The sequence below is a fragment of the Benincasa hispida genome, chromosome 12 (genome assembly GCF_027475165.1).
Source record: "Benincasa hispida cultivar pf3 chromosome 12, pf3_genome.v1.1, whole genome shotgun sequence".
In the NCBI taxonomy this organism is placed as follows: Eukaryota; Viridiplantae; Streptophyta; class Magnoliopsida; order Cucurbitales; family Cucurbitaceae; genus Benincasa; species Benincasa hispida.
In genome coordinates this window covers 9,084,527-9,091,399 of record NC_143489.1, presented here as the reverse complement: position 1 = coordinate 9,091,399, position 6,873 = coordinate 9,084,527, and positions in this window count along the sequence as shown.

Below are 6,873 nucleotides of genomic sequence, written 5' to 3'. Positions count from 1 at the left end.
ATTGAAAAAGTCAGTCTTAATAATAAACGGTGTTATAAAGAAAAAATGACTATTTTACAGCTCGATCTTATGCAAACTCATTGCACAGGACGCCCCATTCGCATGTCTCCACATGAACGATTTAGGATCAAATTGTTTGTATCAAATACAAAGTGGACCACATCCACAGTGCCCCAAGATAAGGTACCCAACCTTATCCTTATCCTATAGACCGTTTTGGCTATTACTTGAACTTGATCCACTTTTATGTCTCTACATATAGTTCAAGTATTCATGCTATAGCTAGAGATTCTTAGTTTATTAGATTTAGGATTTTTAAGTGCAATTGACACATTCAATAACATCTTTATTGAATAAATCTCAATAACAAATTTATTGTAAAATAGAATGCGTTTATTGCTTACAAACCACGAGTTTTATGATAAAAAACCCAACAATTACTATAGATCCAAATCAAGTCAATGGTAACCTCACCTTCAAAACTTAAAATACCATAAAAGTTACTCACAAATCATAATTGTTATCAAATTTAGACGTTCGGCCACAACATCAATGTTATAACATTAAGTTATACCTGGCAACTAATAAAGCTGATATAATAAGGCCTCGGGCAATATGATAGTGCTAAAATACAATCTACAGGTGTTAATCTATAGGGTAATTGCAATTGTAAACATTTTTTGGGATAATAACCAAGTGTATAGCCTCATTTTTTTTAAAACTTCCGTATTTATTATTGCCTTCATTGCTGCTCCTCCAGTAGATATAAAATAAAATATAGTAAAATCTATTAGCGATAGACTTCTATCGTTGATAGACTCTTACTAGCGCTATAGTCTATCACTGATAGACTCCTACCAACAATATGGTCTATCACTGATAGACTATCTAAATTTTTTCATATTTGTAATTTTTTTACTTTATGTTATATATGTTAATACTTTGGGTCTAATTGTTATATTTGTAACTATCTCTAATCCATAACTACGAAACAATGTCTAAAAGAAATTGTAACTTCTAACGGCTAAATCCAAAATAGTTAAACCAAAGAATAAAGTGATAAGGATGAGAGTTTTCCAAAGTCTTCTTTTTGAAGATCCACGAAATTTCAGGGCTTGGATGAGAATAAATTTTAGTTTGATGAATTGCCGAACTTCCATAGAAAAACTGTAAAAATAGCCATGTGTAAACTTTTCTCACTAAACACTTTATTACAATCCTCTCTTAATTACTTTATTCTTTTGTTCTCAAAGCACTTGACACAACAGAGAGAGAAGGTACATGCAAAGTTTAGAAGAAAAACAAGCGGTCGAGGGAGGAGCAAACTAAAACGAAAGAACAGTGAAATTTACCAGCAAAGAGAGTCTGAGATCAACATTCATTCATGAATAGGAGGGCAAACAACAAGAAAACAAAAAACAAAGGACAAATATATAACATACAAATAACAAAAAACCTTAAGGAGGGAGTTAAACAACTGTTGGGATTGATGTCCTAAATCAGTGTATCTTGTGTTTTGTAGATTTTGTTAACACAAATTAAATATCTAATAAAATTAGAGGTATTTTAGTTGACATTTAGAAAACATTAATTCAATCCAATTAATTAAGATTCAAGGTTATATGATGTTACTTGAACAATATGTGGTTGACATACATGTAGTTCATGTTCAAGTAATAACATAAAAGGTCTGTAGTAAATGGACGAAATTTGGGTGTCTTATTCTTGTAACACTATGGCTACGACCCACTTTGTAATTGTTACATGAGACGTAAGTGTTACAAACAATATGAACCATATTGTTCATGTAAAGACATGTGAGTGGGGCTATCTTGTATAAATGAGTTTATACATAGACCGGACCACAAAAAATTAGTTTCTCTTTATGATGCCATTACTTGAAGAAACTAATATTTCATTATGATGACCATAGGAGACTTGACCTCAATCCTAAGTTGTAAACATTTATTTATGACAGCAGTTCCTTGATCTGTGTGGGTGAGAGTGGCCATGATAGTTGACTCAACAAGTCTACCATTTTGGGGATTTGTCTGATTAGGGAGGGAACACAACTACACAAAATGAAATTCACTCCTTTCTTTTCCTTAGAAAAGTAGATAAATTACTCCTTTAATAGTTGGTTATGGGTCTTGAACAATGAGGCCTCAACCTCTCACTGGGCCGAGAGGTGTTAGTTTATGTTGGACTATCAACTGTTTGTCCATTAGAAGAATCGGTGGTACTTAAGAAGTTAGATATAACTATAGGGGTAATGAATATTAATTAATTGGACTAAAGGAGTTTAATCAATTAATCTCATATCATTGGAGCTTCAAACCTGTAGGTCCATAAGGTCCACTTTTGTTAGCTCACTAAAGGATAGTAATGTGGAATGATTTAAATTGTTCAAATCAAAAAAGAAAATTTTATATTAATGAGATTAATATATAATGGTTAGTTATAGATATGATCTATAATCCAAATTATGTAAAAGAGATACATTAGAGTAAGATTCAAATATTAGATTTATATGAATTGGATTCATAAAGAGATGTATATATATAAATATATGATATTTACATGTTAATTAACTCCATATTAAATATGATTTAATATAGGGCTATTTTTAAATATAGAAAATTGAACCAAAATATTTACAAAATATAACAAAATTTTAGAACTAACAATGATAGACGTTGATAGACAGACTTCTATCAGTGTCTATCAGTGACATCAGCGTCTATCATTGATAGTTTTAAAATTTTGTTATATCTTGTAAATATTTTCAACCGTTTTACCATTTTAAATCATTCCCCCTTAATATAGTTATTTAATTGATTAATTAATGGTTAATTAATCGATTAAGAAATTATGGAGATTGGAGGTTAGTATAAATATATGATATTTATGATAATTAATTAAATGTAAATATATTAAATAAGATTTAATATATGGTCATTTATTTAATGTGTCAATTAACTAAATAGGGGTTATTTAATTAATTAGCATTAAGGGTATATATGGAAATACATAGAGAAGAGGTTAACCTTTTTCCATATAAATATATCTTATAACTCATTTAGGACAAGGAATTTTTATTATATAAAATCCTAGCCTCCAACCCCCATCGTCTCTCTAGCTTCTCTCTAGAAATTCTCTTCCCTTTTCCTCCTCAAAATTCTTAGAGACCATACTTTCAAGCTCTTTGAATCCTAGGGAATAACAAGACAATCTTGTTGGTGGTGTCCATCTTGATTGAAGAAGCTCAAGATTATCGAAAACGGTGGAAGAAGAAAAGCCTGAGGAATCATCAAAGGTAAATTTGATTTCTTCTCTTCTTCCTTTATTCTAGCATGCCTATATTTATTTTGAATGTTTATCCTACAAATGCATGATTTGTTCTCTGTTTTTTTTTCTCCTTTAAAAATCAATTATCTAAATGGAAGGCGTTCACATGCTTCTACTTGGGATTTGATCCTTTCAATTGGTACCAGCGCCAATGTTTTCTTGTATTTTGATTTTCTATTTTTTGCTTGAAAATGTATAAGGTTTGGCGTAATAGATGTTTTGGTATTTGGCACATAGACTCGTTTTACTTGATTTGGTCATGTAAGGACGTGTTGTTATTGGGCATTTTATTATAAATCAAGTTTGTAAGTCCTTATCGTTCATGGCAAAAAGTTGTGAAAAGAACCTGGGAAAACAAAAGCAAAATAAGAAAAAACGGAGAGAAATAGTGTAGTTCGATATTTCAGGAAAAATATTCACTAATTTGTCAATTTTCGGAGTTGTAATTGTTAGATCGAGCTGAATTTTGATTAGTTTGTTCAGGATACCTAGAGTCTTATTTTGAACAGTTGGATCGTCATTTTGAGCATTGATTTTTCATAGTTGTCCTCGAGCAGAAGCAATTTATTTATTTATTTTTCTCTGTTTTCTCTTAAAATTTTCTGAAATCTAAGGTTTTAGATTTTATTTGTTTATAATTAAATTAGTATAATTTGATTATATTAATTTAACTATTTTATTAGGGTTCCATATATCAGTCTATTTATGTCTTTTATATAATTGAATGTGCATGAGATGTATGTTTAAATTATACGATTTATATGTTGCATAGTATATGTCATATAGATTTAAAATCCCACCTTAGGATAAGCATGTTCATGCAACATGTCTAAATATAAATATTATATTTTTTTATGCTTGTTTGCTCATGTATCTTAATATAAATGTTATATTATTTAGATGTATGGTACATTAAGTATGTTCATGTATCATACAATGTTATAATTTTTATAATATATGATGGCATGATGGTTGATGATGCTTAATGATTGTTTAATATAAGAGTTATATTTTACAATGAAAAAAGAATTTGCATTGAGCATGACATTACTTAGATTAATATAAACGTTATATTTGATCAATGTCACCAAATGTAAATTTATAGATTTTATATTTTATTCTTTTTTTTTAATATAATGGTTATAAAGATAATAAAATTAGAATTAAAATCTATAATCAAGAGTCGCATGAAAACATAGGTCCAAAATAATTTTAAATGGTTTAAAATTAATTAACCTAGATTTATGTTAAATATGTTTCTAATGAGATTAGAAATAGGATAATCTTTTAGTTCATTTTAATAGGATTAAAATGAACTTTGTTAAAAGATTAGATTTATAAAATAATTGCCCATAAGGGAACTTTGTCTAAAGAAGGTTCTTGTTAGGCTGGGGTTTTTAAGTTGACGGAAACGGAACAACTCTACCTGGAAACTGATCTGGAAGGTGAATTGGGCAAACATTTTATAAGCATGCGGTAAGTGATCAATTTTGTTAAAGAGTTTAATGAATGAGATGACATATTGTTAAACATTCAATATAAGCGTTATATTGAGCAAATTAACAAAGAACTTAGTTGAATTGATTAGCCGGATTTTACTAAGTTAATAAACCCAAAAGGTAGAATACTTAGTGGGAGGAAAAAAATGTATATGATATGTCGTTTTTCCACCCACGCTCTCCCTAAAAGTTCACAGGGTGAGATTCATGCTCGGCCTCGTGGTGCCCTGGGTGTACCGTCCCTTAGGATAGTATTTGCATGGGTCAATATCAAGGTGAATGGAGAATGTGTTTATAGTAAGTGGGAGAAGGACGTGTAACAACATATCCTATGGTCTTCTTCGTTAGTTTGTAATGTTTCTTTCATGCTCGGCCTCATGGAGGAAGGGCATTACAAACTCCAAAAAATGGATAAGATCTCTATAATCAATTGTTCCAATCATGTTCTTCTCTGAGGCAGACTGATTGGGTTAGGGTTATAGGGTTGAAAATGAATGGTTACACTTAACATAAAGCATTAAGGCAGTTAATATTTTATCAACCAAATGAATGGTAATTAAATATTATGTGAATAAGGAGTTATTCTAGGATAATATTTGATTGAGAGGGTCTCACTCCAGTGACAAGAATATGTTAGGATACTGATTCTTGAAAGACTTTATTAACGTAACCAGTTGGTACAATCTCCCAGAATGGCAACTAAACGATGAACGAATTCTTTATCAAACGATATGGGTCAAAAAGAGACTAGACGATCACTTATCAAACTCTAAACAATCATTTACAAATTATATATGATCGCTTACAGTCTCTACACGATCGTTGAGTAATACTAGAAGATCGCTTACTTAACACTCCGCGATCGCTTACAGGATACTTCACGATCGTTTACAAGATATTACATGATCGCTTAGTAGATACTATACGATCGCCTACCAAATACTACACGATCGTTGTGCTCTGTTACTCGATCACTTAATAGAAGAGGTAGTCGATGAGCAGCACACTACGATGGGTTCTACACGATAGAGTCTTCCGAACTCCCACTCTCGAGAGCTCTCCTTCCTCACTCCAGATATTCAAACTTCACTCCCCCCTCTTTCAGTTTCTTTCTTCTTTTTAAACATCAACTTCTCCCAACAGAATTGAAAGTAGTCCTTAACTGATTCAACTTCCGAATTCCTCATATTTCCTTTATTCTTTCTATTTTGATATTGCAACATAATTAGAGGCCTATCATTACCTCCTCCCTCCACCTTTACCTTGTCCTCAAGGTAAAGTTCTGGCTGTCCAACCAACTTTCTGATAGTCTTCTTCATTCTCTCTTGAGCCACCCTCAAATGCTCCTTAAGTACTCGCAGGGCAGCATTCCATGTTTTCATCGTACATTTCAGACTAATCCCTACCTTTGCCAGACTTGGATTCCCTTGCAGAGCAATCTTCCGACCCTCATGAACAAATTTCATTGTTAGGTTCTGCCAATCTACCTCTGTTTTCCACAAAGAGTGTCGCCATTGCATCCCCAACATTCCTTAGCTACAACGGCAAGAAACTATCACACACTCTCTAGTCACCTAGCTTTATTTCCACATTTTTGCGTACTCCCTTACCTTGCACTGTGGTTCCTGATCCCAAAACTACTTCGTAATTGGTCGTGTCTATGATGTTCAACTACAGACGATTCACTAGACTCTCTGATATGAAGTTATGCATAGCTCCATTATCTACCAGTATCACCACTGATTGTCCTTTGATTTCCCCTGTGATCTTCATTGTTCATGGGTTCGTCAATCCCACAACCGAGTTCACAGAAAGTTCAGCAATAGGCGATATTTCCTCACTCAACGTCAACATATTCAATTCTAACGGGTTTTCCCTTACTTCGTCGTCCTCATACAACTCCCATTCCTCACCGAATGCCTACACTACAAGTAATCTTAGTTCTCTCAACTCTCGCCCTTTTCATCGATGCCCAACAATATACTTTTTGTCGCACCGGAAACAAAGCCCTTTTTCTCTCTTCGAC